Below are 18818 nucleotides of genomic sequence, written 5' to 3'. Positions count from 1 at the left end.
ATCTGACAAACTATGCAGCACCACATTTAGTCCAAGAATGAAAACAATAGTCTCTGCCACAGGTTGCTTTAAACCATCTTTTTTGGCTGCAAACAGATGTGTTATGGATGACAAAGGGACGCGTCAGTGCCATGCCACCTCTTTGCACATAATTCCATTTGTTAAAACAGGGATGATTCTAAACCGATACATCCCCACCATAACTCCGCCTCATGCCAGCCACTTCTTTGTGCCTTGGGAAGTGGACCAAAGCATGTGAACACACCACCATTTGACAGTGACATTGTCTGCAATTCCATCAGTGTCTAGTGCGAATTTATTATTATTATTATTATTATTGTTATTATTATTACTATCCACTTCAAGCTTACACGAGCTCTGCTTAGTACATGAGGTCTTACAAAAGAACAGTAACTGAAAAATCATTGTATTAAAATTATGTTTTATGAATGTTATTGTTGTATCTCAGACTTGCAGTTCCTGTCTCTAACACTATTATTTGAGAACCTCCATCTGACCATTCAACAGCGACTAGCAGCCCGGGTCCACAGTCATCATCCAAACTTGGCAGGTGAGTGCCTCCAGATCCGCACTGCCATCCCATGACTTGGAGGAAAATCAGACTCACAATATAACAGAATTAATATCACTAACAACTTAACATGGGTTTGGGGAAGAACACATGTTGACTCAGATCTTTTCTTTGACACAAGAAAGACACTAAGGGTTTGTACCTTTACAAGATCCTGACATTGACAGTATTTGGATGTAGACAATTCATAGTGGTCTGTGTAAAGTTATGTATGTAATTTGTTTAAAGGATTGAATCAAAACAGAGTGGAGCAGTGTAGGAGGAGTAGAGGCTCTATTTTTTTTCTTTTCAAAACAGCTGTTTTTCATCTAACAGACATGTATTAAATAATACCAAAGAAATTACCACAATTATCAGTTTGAGTAAATAAGCACTAGTCATAATTTGTCATTCATTTACTTTACAGCAGTAGCCAGCAGTGGCTGCTTGTGCCTGTTAATGTGTAACTTGATCCACATCTCTGACAGTTTGAGATTGCCTGTGGATTAATGGAAACATGTCATGTTGTTGGATGAATTACATTTCTTGTTACTCTAGGTTGATGTTTGTATCCTGATACAGCATTATCCAGGCAAATGGCTACTTCAAACATACACATGTCACAGATACAGGCCAGTGGAGACAGTATTATTTTATGCTGTGGAAGAGATTAACCTTGCATGAGGCTTGTGATAATAATCAAACACACCATGACACCTGCGAATTCCTCCATGCTGTGCATCTTCCTCAATGGTGAAGACATCTTCCCTAGGATAACTGCCTATGTTACAAGGCCCAAATCTTGCTCAAGTGGTTTGAGGAGCATGATGGTGAACTCATATTGATGTCTTGACCACCAAAATTCATCTGATATAAACCTGATGGAACATGTCTGGCATGCTATCAAGTGTCAGCTCAAGATGCACAAACCACTGGCCTATAATTTACAGGAACTGGGTGATGTGATTAGGTCTGAAGCCACATACCTAAGGAAACCAAGACATGCTAAATCCTTGCCACACAGAACTACTGTTATATTGCATTCCAGAACTGAACCAACATGCTACCAAGCAGGTAGCTCACCAATGGATGAAAAGAATTTTGTTTTGCTCTGTGTACATGGGTAACTTATCTCATAACTTAAAAGCTAGTATTTAATAGTGAACAAATGTTGTCAAGTACTTGGGAAAGGAAGTGTCACACTAATTTTAGTTAAGGGCTAATCAACCTTCTTTATTGTTGTTTCCTCTATGGTCCATCAAGTAGTTTGTCAAATGATCCTTTCTGAGTGCACTGTTCCTAAATCATCATATGCAGCTGCTATGCCTATACTTTCAGATTTCAAGGTGTTGATTCTTTCTGGTACTTTACACTGAATAAAAGATCTATAGGATTCAGTTATTCTTTTAAGGGCTATTGCTACACTTTGTTAATTGTAAGAATAATGTCAATGAATATCTGTTTAAGTACATAGATGGCACTGTATCTTTCAGCCTGACGCATCACGTTTAGAGTCGTGTTGCCATGATGGAAGTACTCATGGAATAATTTTTTAAATCCTACCACTGTACTGAAGACAAAAACATTTGCAAGTGTTGCCATTTGCTTTGAAATACAAAACTATTTCTTGATTAACATCTACACTGCTTTTAAGAACTAAATTTAAATTGTGACTTGATTCTTGGTTGCATGCTATAGTGTATGGTCCTCATGATGGACAACTTGTTGTAGCTTTGGCTGAAACGTATTCACATTTCCTACAGATTTAGTTATTGTCAGTTAGGGTACTTGTGTACAATTTTTTCCATTGTTTGAAAATATTGTACACAAAATAAAACACACATCACAACAAACACTGTTACACTTTACATCTACAGCTACTGAGTGCTTGAGAAAGTGAAATACTAATTATGTCCTATTAGAGTGAAATTTCAGTTTCAGTACCGGTATGAAGACCACTGTCATTCAAGTTAAGTTTAGCCCATAAAAAAGTATTTTTCCTATACTGAATGCTCTGGAATGCTTTAGATTGTACCAAAAGGAAATCAGGTGTTAATAAGGAGTAAAAACAGACTGTATTAATTGCATTGTAGGTTTACTGTAAAATTGAGACATTTGCAAGGACTTGATATTGTTCAATTTAAATCATTATTGGCAGAAAATCTCATCACAACCACTGCAATTCAATAATAACAGCAAGCTAAGAACTTGTAGGAACATGAAAAGACAGTTGAACTACAAACTAGAAATCACAGAGGTAATTTTCAGAGGTGTAACACCAGCGAAATGAACAAAAGTACTGGCAGTAAGTGATGCAAAGATACCCTGAATGGTAAATAGTTATCCTGATTGACTGTAACTGATGTTCAGGTCCTGATGCAGATTAATCTTGGACCTGAGTGAAAGAGGTAAACAATTTTCGTATCTTTACCTCTGAAGAATTTCTGGAACCATCTTTGATTGAATGAGCATAGCTGAAGACTTCACTTAACTAATCTGTTTTACTAATTTTTCCACTTGTCATTACCATTTTAGTTTTTCCTTTCTTTTCTTTATTTGTTTTGTCCTCTGGGGTCCCAGGACATTGCCCCAGGTTTCCCAGCCTAGTAATATCCTCCTATTGTGGCTGGAGAGTATCCTTAACTGTGCGGTGATTATTCTCTGAAGGTCAAGGTCATCTTAAGAGTAAACAACAAACTGTAATGTGATGCAATTCTCATCAATAGAAGAGTTCCCACAACAGTCCACACCATTGTTTGGCAACAATTTGAGACTTCCTTTAAATAACCTTGGTTTGACGAGATGAATGATGACTAACATATATATCCCTGTCAAGTGAAGTCCACTGCTCTTAAATGGGTGCCTGTTAGACTGTGCATCAAATATATGGAAGAATAAGTGCCTCTTCTAGAAACAATTTTCATAAGTCTCTTGAGCAAAGTACTGTGTCATGTGATTGGAAAATGTGCAATTTTTTTTTTTTTTTTTTTTGTTATTTATTAATTTATTAGCACATAGACAGTTTCTCTCCCCCATGGACCATGGACCTTGCCATTGGTGGAGTGGTTTGCGTACTTCAGATAGACATACTGTGGGTGCAACCACCAGGCAAATGTGTGGTTCCTTAAGAAGAACAGCAGCCTTATCAATAATTGCAAGGGCAACAATCTGGATGATTGACTGATCTGGCCTTGTAACACCAACCAAAACTGCCTTACTGTGCTGGTACTGCCAATGGATGAAAGCAAGGGGAAACTACAGCTATAAATTTTCCCTGGGGTATGCATCTCTATGTATGACTTAATGATGATGGCATCTTCTTGGGTAAAATATCCTGGAGGTAACTAGTCCCCCATTTGGATCTCAGGAGGAACAAAACTGGTATTCTGTGGATCGGGGCATGGAGTGTTAGATCTCTTAATCAGGAAGGTACACTAGAACATTTAAAAAGGGAAATGGGTAGGTTGAAGATAGATATGGTGGAAATTAGTGAAATTTGATGGCAGGAAGAACAGGACTTCTGGTCAGGTGAATACAGGGTTATAAATATAAAATCAAATAGAGTAATACAGGAGTAGATTTAATAATGAATAAGAAATAGGAACACAGGTAAGCTACTATGAACAGCATAGCAAATGCATTGTCATATCCAAGATGGACACTGAGCCCACACCCACCACAGTAGTACAAGTTTGTAAGTCAACTACCTCCACAGACGGAAAGATTGAAGTAATGTGTGATGAAATAAATGATTCAGACACTTAAGGGAGACCAAAATTTAATTGTGATGAGGAAATGGATTTTCATTTTAGAAACTGGAAGAGAAGGAATAATAGAAGGTTATTATGGATTGGGGGAAAGAAATGAGAGAGGAAGCTGCCTGGCAGAATTTTGCAGGAATCATGATTTAATCATCCCTAACACTTGGTTTAAGAATCATGAAAGACTATTTTATACGTGGAAGAAACCTGCAGACACTGGAAAGTTTCAGACTGATGACAGAGATTACGGAACCACATATTAATAAATTATAAGACATTTCCAGGGGCAGATATGGACTCTGACCACAATTTATTGGTTATAAACCATAGATTACAACTGAATAAAGTGCAAAAAGGTAGGAATTAAGAAGATGGGATCTGAATACATTGAAAGAATGAGAGGTTGTTGGGAATTTTCAGAGGGAGCATTAGGTGATGATTGACTAGAATAGGAGCAAGAAATACACTAGCATACAAATGGTTAGCTTTCAGAGATGAAATAGTTAAGGCAGCTGAGGATCAAACAGGTGAAAAGGCAAGGCCTAGTAGAAATCCTTGGCCATCACAGGAGATATTTAACTGATGAAAGAAGAAAATATAAAAATGCAGCAAATTAAGCAGGCAAAAGGGAATACAAATGTCTAAAAAATGAGATTGACAGGACATGCAAAATGGCTAAGCAGGAGTGGCTAGGGGACACGTAAAGATTTAGAAGCACATTTCACTAGGTGAAAGACAGATTCTGTCTACTGGAAAAGTAAAGAGGCCTTTGGAGGAAAGAGAATCAGTTATATGAATATCAAGAACTCAGATGGATAACTAGAGCTAACCAAACAAAGTGGAAAGATGCCTGGTGTGTATATAGAGTCTATACAAGGGAGATGAACTTTAAGGTAATGTTATAGAAAGGTAACAGGAAGTAAATGAAGATGAGAAAGGAAATATTATACACCAAGAAGCATTTGACACAGCGCTGAAAGAGCCAAGTCGAAGCAAGGCCTCTGTAGTAGGCAACATTCTGTCAGAACTACTGATAGCCCTAGGAGAGCCAGCCATGACCAAAATATTCCATCTAGTGTGCAAGATGTACAAGACAGGTGAAATATGCCTGGACTTCAAGAAGAATGTAATGATTCAAATTCCAAACAAAGCAGGTGCTGACAGGTGTGAATATTTCCGAACTATCAGTTTAATAAGTCATGGTTGTGAAATAATAATATGAATTCATTACAGAAGAATGGAAAATCTGATAGAAACGACCTCAGGGAAGATCAGTTTGGATTTGAGAAATGCAGATATATGTGAGGTAATACTGACCCTACAACTTTTCTCAAAAGACCGGTTAATGAAAGGCAAACCTATGTTTATAGCATCTGCATACTTAGAGAAGGCTTTTGACAATGTTGAGTGGAATACTCTCTTTGGAACTCTGAAGATAATAGGGGTAAAATACAGGGATGGAAAGGCTATTTAGGCCGGCCGAAGTGGCTGTGCGGTTAAAGGCGCTGCAGTCTGGAACCGCCAGACCGCTACGGTCGCAGATTCGAATCCTGCCTCAGGCATGGATGTTTGTGATGTCCTTAGGTTAGTTAGGTTTAACTAGTTCTAAGTTCTAGGGGACTAATGACCTCAGTAGTTGAGTCCCATAGTGCTCAGAGCTATTTTGAAAGGCTATTTACAAGTTGTACCGAAATAAGACTGCAGTTATAAAGTGTCGAGTGGCATGGAAGGGAAGCAGGGGTAAGAAGGGAGTGAGACTGGGTTTGTAGCTTATCCCTGATGTTATCTGAGAGCAAGCAGTGAAGGAAACCAAAGAAAGAGTTGGAGTAAGAATTAAAGTTCAGGGGGAAGAAACAAAAACTTTGAGGTTTTATGACATTGTAATTCTTAGAGAGACAGGAAACGACTAGGAAGAGCCACCGAACAAAATGGACAGAGCCTTAAATCAGGGTTATTAGACGAACATCAACAAAAGCAAAACAAGGATAATGGAATGTAGTCAAATTAAATCAGTGGATGCTAAGGAAATTATAGTAGGAAATGAAACATTAAAGGTAGTAGATGAGTTTTGCAGCAAACCAGTCTTTGGACTGAAGACCTCAACAACAGACAGTTTCCAAGATGCAGAAGGCATCATATACAATTACATTACACAGAGAACCCAATTGGGTGTTCAACCCTGCTGTGTGTGGAACATGAAGTTCAGTCGAGGGGTGGTTCTGTTATGTTTTGGGTGTGTTTTTCATAGCATGACATTGAGCCAGATATTTTACTTCAACATTCTCAGGGACTAAATGCTGTCTCTTGCACTAAATCTTCGTGATAAGTATATTTTGGACACTTCCATCTTCCAAGATGCCAATAACCCTCTTCACAGAGCTGCCTACACACATTCATGCTTTGAGGAACAAACTGGTACCATATCAAATCTCAACTGACTCACTAAATAGTGACCTTAATCTCATGGCTTAGAAAATGTCTGAGACTATTTTTAACAGTGGATGAAACATAATAATCAACATCACCACATTTTGATAGCTCTATGGAATCTAATCATCAATGAAAGCCTTCAGCTGGATGTGCCCAACTTGAATAAACTTGTGGAGTCTCTTGGTTACAGAGTATTAACTTGGTGGCTCATAGGGGTGACCATTTATTTGTCCAGCCTGCTTAATCTCACTTTTCTGGACATTCAAAAAACCTACCAAAAATGAGCCTCGTTCTTTCAAACCAGGTGGAGATGCATAAAAAATAATATATGGAGGTCTATACGTAGGGGGACCTGGTTCGAAAAATTGAGGCTCAATTTAGAAGTAATAGTCATGTTAAATTACGATTTTTGCTGTCAATATTCTTGTAAATCTGCCATGCACAAAGCAGCAGTTCAGTTTTGTGTGGCACTATAGTTGACTGGTTTTCATTTTGTAGACATGTCTGTGAGGAATTTATAAAGTATAGGGGATCATTTGGGGCAGGGGGGCGGGGGCGGGGGGGGGGGGGGGGGGGGGGAAGGGATAAGGGTTACAGTTGACATAGGTGAGTCACATTTTGGAAAGAGAAAATACGAAAGGGGGAATGAGGTGGTTGGGCTTTGGGTTTTTGGAGTAGTAGTTTCTGGAGGGAATTGTGCTGATGTTGTATTTAGAGTCGTACCAAATTGTACAAAGGAAGTGTTGACATCTTCAATAGAAGAAAATTTGGAAGAAGGTTCCATAGTCATGTTGGAGGGGTTCGCTTCCTACAAGAGGTTGTGTGAAAGGGGTTATCATCATTTGGTCGTGAATCACAATATTCGGTTTAAAGATTACAAGATGGGGGCACATACCAATACTATCAACAGGTATTGGGGGGCTGTAAAATCTGTTGTCGGGCAGGGAAAGAGAAGGATTACAGTGTTGCAAGGCCATTTGGATGAATACTGTTGGAGGAAGAGTATTCCTAAAGATTATTGTGAATTTCTAGCGTTTATGAAAATGGTCAGCAAAATGTACAAGCCTCGTTTTGTTAGTTAGGTATTGGTGGATCTGATTTTTTTCTTGTTTTATGTTGGTTTCTTTTCTGTTACTGTGGTCTGTGGGTTGAATACCTTTTGCGATTCTCTGGTGGGAGGTTTATCTATCATTTTAATATTTTTTGAGTACAATGGTGGGGCAAGAGGTTAGGTGCTGTTTCTTGTGCCCACAGGTTTATTTGATTGATGTGTTATATCATTTTTTATATTTTAAAATTTTGCCTCTGGTTGGGAGCGGGTGGTAGAGAAGAATTGATTTTGGTATTGCCTCATTTGTGCCAGGCAGCTTTTGTTGCTTATTAATTTTTTTGATTAGTTATTCTAGTTTTTGATTATTTCGTTATAGTTTGACATCCTAACTTTATTACATTATTATTTCTTGTTCTGTCGCTATTTTGTCCTTATCGTAAAAAAAAAAAAAGGTTCAAATGGATCTGAAAACTATGGGACTGAACATCTGAGATCATCAGCCCCTAGACTTAGAACTACTTAAACTTTACTAACCTATGGACATCACACACATCCATGCCAAAGGCAGGATTTGAACCCGCGACCGTAGCAGCAGTGCGGTTCCAGACTGAAGCGCCTAGAACCGCTCGGCCACAGTGGCCGGCCTCTTCTTGTCAGTCTCGATCGTTCACTCCTTTGGAAATTCATATGTGGTAAGTTTCTTTTTATGTGGGCAATTTTATGTTTTCCTTTTCAATGTTTTTGCTATACTTCTCTTTATTTCACCTTCATCCCTGATGTATCAATTCTATTGATTGTTATTTTCGAGCTACTGTAGCTGGTGTGACTTTCATGTAGTACAGTTATCGGTTCCAAGGTTTTGTCATTTTTGGGGTTTATTTTTTTTTGAGTGCGCAATAACGTTTGTAAAGAATTTCATTTTTGGAAATTCTAGTCGTATTCGATAGTTCACTAACAAGATCATTTTTTAATCAGGTTTGTCAAATATTATAAGAATTCTGCACTTGTAATTGCTCTCTGCCGGCCGCGGTGGCTGAGTGGTTCTAGGCGCTTCAGTCCGGAACTGCACAACTGCTATGGTCGCAGGTTCGAATCCTGCCTCGGGCATGGCTGTGTATGATGTCGTTAGGTTAGTTAGGTTTAAGTAGTTCTAAGCTCTAGGGGACTGATGACCTCAGATGTTAAGTCCCATAGTGCTCAGATCCATTAGAACCATTTTTTCTAATTGTTCTCTGTACTAGGCCTACCGGGAAACAGTAATATTGAAATCGATAACTAGAAGTGACCTCCTATATAGGTTAGTTCTAGTTACCGATTCCAAGTATTGGATGATTCATTAATTAGATCGTTTTTGCATTAGGTGGGAAAAATATAATACAATATCTTCACTCGTAATTGCTCTCTGAACTTATGCCAAAAAGTTAGTAATATTGGAATCAGTAATCGTATATATATATATATATATATATATATATATATATATATATATATATATATGAGGCCAGTTCTAGTCACCAGTTCTAACTATTCGAAGATTCATTTATTGGTTCGAGTTTTGTATTGGAAGGTTCATTAACTGGATTCAGCTGGTGTCTCAACTGTAATAAGATTTTTCCGCTCCTATATAGGTAAATTCTAGTTACCGATTCCACCTATTCGATAGTTTATTATTAGATCTTTTCCAGTTCGTGTGTTAAATATACGAGGGTATTTCGGAAAGTAAAGATACACTGTACGCCAGAGGAACAGAAGAGTTTCGGCGAGCAAGTTGGCAACACTGGTGTTAAACTTGAACCGTTAGCTTTCTCCTCGCGGTCGTTCGGCAGTTGAACGTTGCTTCTGGTTGGAGCAGGTCGTGTTTAAAATGGCTGCGCCGGTTCAGAATCCCGCCAAATGTGAAGTGCGCTCCGTCATACGTTTTCTTCATGCAAAAGGTCAGCGATCAGCGGATATTCACAAAGAAATCTGTTTATGGGAACATTATGAATCGACAAAATGTAACGAAATGGTGTCGTCATTTCTCTGAAGGTAGGACCAATGTTCATGACGAACAAAGAACAGGTCTGCCATCTGTGATCTCTGATGCCCTTCTTCGGAGAACGAAGGAAGCAATTCGTGCGAATAGACGTCTCACATTGAAATAATTGCTTCAGATCATACCGGACGTGTCAATGACAACTCTTTGTGGCGTTGTGACTGTCAAGTTAGGGTACAGGAAACTGTGTGTGCGCTAGGTTTCAAAACTGTTAACGAAAGAACACAAAAAGAGAAGGATGGGCTTTGCACTCGACTTCCTCACACGCTATGCTGAAGCAGGTGATGAGTTCCTTCATCATATTGTGACAGGTGACGAGACGTGGGTTTATCACCATACACCTGAATCCAAGCAACAATCAATGCAATGGCGCCATTCGAATTCACCAAAAGCCAAGAAATGCAAAACGTCGATTTCAGTGAAGAAAATCATGGCTTCTGTTTTTTTGGACAGACAAGGCATTCTTCTGTTGGAATTTATGCCTCCTGGAACGACAATTCATGCTGCTGCATATTGCCAGACTTTGAAACGTCTTCGAAGGGCAATTCAAAACAAACGCAGGGGAATGCTGAGAAGTGGAGTCCGCTTGCTTCATGACAACGCTCGGTCTCACACAGCGCTCTAACCAAAGCACTACTCAAACAATTCAAATGGGACATATTGGACCATCTGCCAAATAGCCCGGACCTTCGCCCACCGACTTCCATGTCTTCCGTTACCTGAAGTCACATCTTGGTGGAAAATCATTCCACGACAATGAAGAGATCAGAGATGAAGTTGAAATGTGGTTCCGACAACAGGTGGTAACCTTCTATGACTGTGGGATGCAAAAGCTTGTGCACTGACTTAACAAATATTTGGGTAATGGGGGTGATTATGTCGAAAAATAACAAATAATAAGATGTAACTGAAGTTTTCTAAATAAATGTTCTATTTAAGGACTGCAAGCCACTGTATCTTTACTTTTCGAAATGCCCTCGTAATATAATTTCTGCACTCGTAAATATTCACTGAACTTTTGCAGTAAAGTTAGTAATATTGGAATCGGTAACTAGAATTGACCTCATAGGTCAGTTCTAATTATAGAGTCCAATATGTGTTAAATTTTATTGGGTTTTCGTTACTTGAGTTCCTGCATTGTTTAGGATTTACAGTGTTCGTTTCTCCTTATTTTATGTTAGTAATTCGTGTTTGTTATCATTCGCTTTATTTTTCCGTTGTTCTGCTATAATTTATTTTCTCTCCGCCAAAACCCTAACTTTCCCTGCGCTTCTGCCGTTTTAATGAATAACTAATATTAAAATTAACGTAATTTTATAATAGTACAATTTCACCATGCGCTATACTGTAATACAGTTTAATGGTTCTCTGTGCCCCGCTACTCGAACAAATTATGATAATAATACTAATTAGACACAAATTTTTTATCCTCCTATTCTTATTTATTTCGGTTATCTTTAACTCGTTTGCACGTAATTCGTGCGTAAATAATAACCGCGTTAAATGTGAGTGTAATTTTATCGCATACTATATTCGTTTGTTTACGAGTATGATCCATTTCTTTCATAGATTGCTTCTATGCAGCATCTTTGACTTAGGTATGACGTCATTGGTCAGAGCCGACGAGTGGAATCGGACACTAGAATTTATCCCATGGAACAATGAAGTAAAGAAGAGGCACTGCATCAAACTGGAGGTAAAGGAGCTGCAGGGTATAACTTAACTGTCAGAAGGAATATGTTGATATGATAAATCATGTGGCTTCAAATTATAGTTAATTTGGTAATGGAGAGAAGAGGAAAGGGGTGAGAGACTGTAGATGGAGTAAGCAGATTTATGTGGATGTAGGATAAAATAGTTAAGAGACATGCACAGGACGGACTAGAGCAGTGAGCTGCATTAAACCAGTCTTGACACTGAAGGTCACATTGGGCTTTGGCAGATGCCCTGGCCAAAAAATTAAGCTATCACAACTGCAAAACGATTTGGTAGAGACCCTTAACAAAATTAACACGCACTGAAGGGCCAAAGAAAATGGTACACGTGCCTAATATCGTGTAGGACACTCGCGCGCACGCAGAAGTGCTGCAACACGACATGCCATGGGCTCGACTAATGTCTGAAGTAGTGCTGGAGGGAACTGACATCAGGATCCTGCAGGGCTGTCCATAAATCCATAAGAGTACGACGGGGTGGAGATCTCTTCTGAACAGCACGTTGCAAGGCATCCCAGATACGCTCAACAATGTTCATGTCTGGGGAGTTTGGTGACCAGCAGAAGTGTTTAAATTCAGCCACTCTGTAGCACTCCTGGACGTGTGGGGTGTCGCCTTGTCCTGATGGAATTGCCCATGTCTGTCGGAATGCACAATGGCCACGAATGGATGCAGATGACCAGATAGGATGCTTATATGCATGGCACCTGTCAGAGTCGTATCTAGACGAATGAAGAGTCCCATATCACTCCAACTGCACACACCCCCCACCATTGCAGAGCCTCCACCAGCTTGAACAGTTCCCTGCTGACATGCAGGGTTCATGAATTCATGTGGTTGTCTCCACACCTGTACACGTCCACCCGATTGATACAATTTGAAACAAGACTTGTCCGACCAGGTAACATGATTCCAGTCATCAACAGTCAAATGTCAGTGTTGACAGGATCAGGCAAGGCGTAAGGCTTTGGGTTGTGCAGTCATCAAGGGTAATCGAGTGGGCCTTTGGTTCCAAAAGCCCATATCGATGATGTTTCATTTAAAGGTTTGCACGCTGACAGTTGTTGATGGCCCAGCATTGAAATCCGTGGCAATTTGTGGAAGGGTTGCGCTTCTGTCACGTTGAACGATTCTCCTCAGTCTTCGTTGGCCCCGTTCTTGCAGGATCTTTTTCCGGCCGCAGCGATGTCGGAGATTTGATGTTTTACCAGCTGAAACCCGTGAAATGGTTGTACGGGAAAATCCCCACTTCATCGCTATCTTGGAGATCCCATCGGTCGTGCGCTGACTATAACACCATGTTCAAACTCACTTAAATCTTGGTAACCTGCCATTGTAGCAGCAGTAACCGATCTAACAACTGCGGGAGAAACATGGCTTATATTGGCGTTGCCGACCGCAGCATCGTATTCTGCCTGTTTACATATCTCTGTATTTGAACACGCATGTCTATACCATTTTCTTTGGCGCTTCAGTGTAAGTACAAAGAAAACAAAAATCATGGCAAAATGTAGATGAAACATAAATGGAACAAAAATACGTAAATGAAATGGGGAAGACTCATATAAATCATGTAACTAAATTCTGTTAGTTGGTTAGAGCAGTAACCAGTGACAACATATGTTTACAACAAATAGCAAAATAAGTCTGAAACTGGCCAAAATGCATAAGAAATAAAATTGTCTTCCGGTAAGAAGCCAAATTAATATACACACAAGAAACCAACTTGTTAAGACATTTGTTGGAGCCTCGCGGGGTAGCCGTGCGGTCTAAGGTGCCTTGCCGCAATTCGCCTTGGGCATGGGTGTGTATGTTGTCCTTAGCGTAAGTTAGTTTAAGTTAGATTAAGTTGTGTGTAAGCCTGGGGACCGATGACCTTAGCAGTTTGGTCCCATATAACTTTCCACAAATTTATTACATTTGCTGGGAACTTTTTAAACTACATGATTCAGTCCAAGGCTTTTGGAATACAGGAAAAAGGAAATTAGGAGAAATTTGAATATGAATGTGGAAAAGAATACCAAAAATTTCCTGAATAGACAAAAAAATACTGGTGAATAATTCTCCACGAAATTGATGAGTAAAATGATATTCATTGCCACGACAGAGAAGAGATAAATCGAACTAATTAGATAATTATTTCAGCATAACGGCCCCGTAAAGAATATCTTTGAATCAAACCCGTATGGGCAAAAAATGAAGAAGACAATCACTATAGGGTTTTATTTTATTTTATTTTATTCGCTTGTGGGTACACCAGTACAGCCATTTCAGGCTTATAGCGTTGCCTTCCCACAAATTGTTAACTAATTTAAAACAGATATTCATCGATATTGACGATAACAGCTACGTAAGTACTGTGACAAGTAGTCTCTGCAACTTAGCTTAAAAAGCTAGCTTCTAAATAAACACAACACACACTCACAAAATCTAACCTAAACTAATCGACTTTACTTCAATGCTAACTGTTAACAATAATTCCTCGAGCAATTAGTAAATTATCTCTTTATTATCGTTATGAGTATCAAAACGTTAGAGGGAAGTTCTCGTTTTATTTTAACCAGCTCCCTAAGTAGCCAGTATAATTCCTTTCTGCATCTAGCGCAACCAAGGTACTTTGTCAACGTCTGGGATTTCCCCACAGTCGCCGTATGGTGATGGCGTAACATGAAGCTATGGAGGAGAGATTAGATTAGGTTAGATTAGTACTTGTTCCATAGATCATTGTAACATCCACGAGATAAATTTTAGCTACAGTACGACGAGAGAAAATTATGCCTCTAACAGTTATAAACATTATCTATTCGACGTATGAAAAAAAAACAGTGAAAACGAATGAAAACGATGATAAATATTAATTATTTATATAATATTCTATGATGTAATTGGACCTATCGATGTGTATCATACAAAGACAATGATTATTTTAAATTCCTTTTATGATCTGCGTTTGTCTTCCTTTTTTTTACCTTTTGTTGGTTGGCTTTTGTAGGTTGCGGACGCATATCAAACTGAGGTCTGTTAAGAAACTGTAATTATTTGTTAGTTATTACTTGAAAATAGAGTTCATTATTATTATAAATATGAGTGAATAATTATTTGCAACTTTAATTCCTCTCTCAGTAAGCATTATCTGTGTTAATTATTTCTTTCCGCTGCAAGCAACGCAGCCGTTGATGACAGCGATTTGTATCGCGTTTATCTCTGTGTTTTCCTTAGAAACAAATCAAATATTTGCTTGATGAAGTCTAAATAGCGCACAATACGAAAGTAGATTTTATAGCGTTTAATAAGCATTTTAAATATTTACTTATTTGCTCTAACAATAAAAAGTCTCTATCAATTGTCTGCCGCCATCTTAACAATTATCTCAGCGGCAAATTCAAATTTAAATTATGCAACTCTGCAGAATAAATGCCGAAGGTAATACAAATGTGTAAAAATAAATGTGCACCGGTGGTCCCGAACTCATTTTAATGAAAATGATTCGAATCAGATTGGTTCTTTAAAAACAGTGCTCATAGCACGATCCTTATAAGAAACTTTTCTAGCTGATGTATGGAGCCGAAATTAATTACGCACGAATTGCGAAGAATATTGTTTCAGGTAACATACGTCAGTGTTGTGCGCGGCTGATATTCGGTGGTTTTAATGATCATTTTGCTGAAGATAACTGCTTCCATCTTAATCAATAGTTGTATTGAATCTGTTGTATGAACTGTGATTTAGTGACACTTATACAACTTACAGACAACACTTTAACACGACGTTAACTTGGAGTTCTTTAGCAACCTGATCAAATCTTTAGCCGGGAGAAAAATTATTTAGTAATTACTCAATGTAATAAAATATGATTATCATTTCCATTTACAAATTAGTTAAATACCAAACCACTGAATAACACAGCAAACGCCACATCATGAATAAGATACTTCGTAATGATGTGGAACGTGTCAGGAAAATGTGGAACGCTTCACGATATTGCGTGTCATCCTTGCGCAGTGGCCATGCTAATCTGCTCTGTGTCGTTTCAATTTTAGTATATGTACCGCCGAAGCGAGTACATATACATATAGGTGTTGCTTTTAGCAGCCATGGTTGAATTTCAGTCTGGAATTGGTCATTACGAACCAACCGCCTCCTTGTTCTTTTTGCAGTGGAGTGACGTTTCATATCCCACATTCCAGCTTACCGTTGTGCTTTTGGTACATGTTGGTGGATTTGTCTGTACCAGGACCCATTGAAAGGATCTTTGGTCTCCTACTCCTTGTTCCATTCGCTTCTGGTGTCGTCTCTGACTGCAATAACTTGATTTCCAGCTGGAATGCAGCCCTCTTTTATTCAATTATTTCCCCCACTCTTTGCCAGTTAGTTGAACTTCTCGTCTCCCACAGGCCCATACAAATGTATTTCTGCCATGTCAACGTTAATTAACATTATACTGAAATGTGTCTGCTGCAGTCAACTGAAAAAGTGCCAATAAAAAAAAAAAAAAAAAAATCGTTACATCAGAAAGACACAGCTTCTACAATATGATGACTCCGTTTTTATCTTGATACTGAGAGTTACACTGTTAAGAGTACCTCCGGCCAAAGTACTGCAGCTTCTGGTATGTAAAAACATCCACCGACTGTTGCCGATGAGTGATATCTGTCCCGAAGAAAGGTCTGTGTGAACTCAAAATCAAATTTTCTTCACGGATAATAAATGCTCGATTCACGGAATGTGTTTCAGTTTGCTAACGAGTTTTCCACGTTCAAAACTACGCTATTCTGTGCGCAGTAACTTTGGAGCGCGAAATCAGCATAATATCGAGCGCTATATCTCCGACAAATTATGTAAATGCGCCAAGTGCGTGCCCCGCATTGGGTAAATTGGACGTTGAACATGCAATCGTTCTCGTTAGGAAACAACTGCGGCAATTTCGAGAGTTTACCTCGGCCGGAGTTTGGGGAGAAAACAGGAGAGATTATGTCGAAACGAGACGTTATTTCGTACTGGGTAAATGAATTTGTGTCGGGGTGGCGGAGACATACGCTGGTGATACGCCAACAGTAACTTGATTGCTTCGCAGGTCGCACGAGAGCAGTGCGTGTCTGCATGCGGACTTTCCTTTCCTGCTACAGAGTTTTACATCTGCACCAGATTGGGAAAGAGCTTTGTTGAAACGAGTAAAGATTTAATCGTCCAGTTTTACGTTCAATTCCGTCGCATTTTCGTTTCGCCCATGACTGCAGCACGTTACACATGACTGCCGTTGTCCTGGCAAATCAGATAATACACCGAAGGTCGATTGCTTTATCATAAATAAATGTGTAAGTGATGCTAAATGATATTATCTTCACTTAAATAAATGTATTATCTTCTCAACAATCTTCAAATCGTGAGCTACACCCTTAATTTCTTCACTACTGGCCATTAAAATTGCTACATCACGAAGATGACGTGCTACAGATGCGAAATTTAACCGACAGGAAGAAGATGCTGTGATATGGAAATGATTAGATTTTCAGAGCATTCGCACAAGGTTGGTGCCGATGGCGACACCTACAACGTGCTGACATGAGGAAAGTTTCCAACCGATTTCTCATACACAAACAGCAGTTGACCAGCGCTGCCTGGTGAAACATTGTTGTGATGCCTCGTGTAAGGAGGAGAAAAGCGTACCATCACGTTTCCGACTTTGATAAAGGTCGGATTGTAGCCTATCGCGATTGCGGTTTATCGCATCGCGACATTGCTGCTCGCGTAGGTCGAGATCCAGTGACTGTTAGCAGAATATGGAATCGGTGGGTTCAGGAGGGTAATACGGAGCGCCGTGATGGATCCCAACGGCCTCGTATCACTAGCAGTCGAGATGACAGGCATCTTATTCGCATGGCTGTAACGGATCATGCAGCCACGTCTCGATCCCTGAGTCAACAGATGGGGACGTTTGCAAGACAGCAACCATCTCCACGAACAGTTCGACGACGTTTGCAGCAGCATGGACTATCAGCAAGGAGACCATGGCTGCGGTTACCCTTGACGCTGCATCACAGACAGGAGCGCCTGCGATGGTGTACTCAACGACGACCTGGGTGCACGAATAGCAAAACGTCATTTTTTCGGATGAATCCAGGTTCTGTTTACAGGATCATGATGATCGCATCCGTGTTTGGCGACATCGCGGTGAACGCACTTTGGAAGCGTGTATTCGTCATCGCCATACTGGCGTATCACCCGGCGTGATGGCATGGGGTGCCACTGGTTACACGTCTCGGTCACCTCTTGTTCGCATTGACGGCACTTTGAACAGTGGACGTTACATTTCAGATGTGTTGGGACCCGTGGCTCTACCCTTCATTCGATCCCTGAGAAACCCTACATTTCAGCAGGATAATGCACGACCACATGTTGCAGGTCCTGTACGGGCCTTTTTGGATACAGAAAATATTCGACTACTGCCCTGGCCAGCACATTCTCCAGATCTCTCACCAATTGAAAACGTCTGGTCAATGGTGAGCGAGCAACTGGTTCGTCACAATACGCCAGTCACAACTCTTGATGAACTGTAGTATCGTGTTGAAGCTGCATGGGCAGCTGTACCTGTACACGCCATCCAAGCTCTGTTTGACTCAATGCCCAGGTGTATCAAGGCCGTTATTACTGGTTGTTCTGGGTACTGATTTCTCAGGATCTATGCACCCAATTTGCGTTAAAATGTAATCACGTGTGAGTTCTAGTATAATATATTTGTCCAATAAATACCAGTTTATCATCTGCATTTCCTCTTGGTGTAGCAATTTTAATGGCCAGTAGTGTATATATGAAATTAGTGAATTTACTCATGACACTTTTGTTGCCTATGCCTGCAATCAACTTCGGAACTCAAATTAATAATCGAATTAATTAATTTAATAAGATTGTATCTTAAATTGCTGGTGTACCGACGTATTACCACAAAAGCAAATAAAAACGGTGAATAGTTGAGGGAGTATAAATGAGAACACTGCTGTATTTAGGTTTACAAAAATGAGTGACAAGTTTTTATTAATCCTTTTGGTCTTACCATGAATTGATAAATCTTACAAAAAATGGCAAACAAATCAGGAAAAGAGATGGTGCTTGACCAGCAAAGCATCTGTTATGGTAGAAACTATATAAATTCTCCCCTGTATTAATCCCTCTTACAGCGCAATCTGACTTTGCTTGCATGAATCCACTGTGATGGCCAATTCTATTCAAATGGAATTGACTACTACCAAGTGCACCG

The 18818-nt window shown here is 39.5% G+C and overlaps 1 non-coding gene across 1 annotated transcript; it reads right to left on the bottom strand.

Annotated features, from left to right (window-relative positions):
• Window positions 1–15520: 15520 nt before the first annotated feature.
• Window positions 15521–15627, bottom strand: LOC124554832. Its single transcript, XR_006968466.1, has one exon. It is a non-coding gene; the product is annotated as a U6 spliceosomal RNA (small nuclear RNA).
• Window positions 15628–18818: the final 3191 nt, after the last annotated feature.

The sequence above is a fragment of the Schistocerca americana genome, chromosome 1 (genome assembly GCF_021461395.2).
Source record: "Schistocerca americana isolate TAMUIC-IGC-003095 chromosome 1, iqSchAmer2.1, whole genome shotgun sequence".
In the NCBI taxonomy this organism is placed as follows: domain Eukaryota; kingdom Metazoa; phylum Arthropoda; class Insecta; order Orthoptera; family Acrididae; genus Schistocerca; species Schistocerca americana.
Note: the sequence above shows the minus strand (reverse complement) of the source record. Positions and strands in the feature narration are given on the sequence as shown.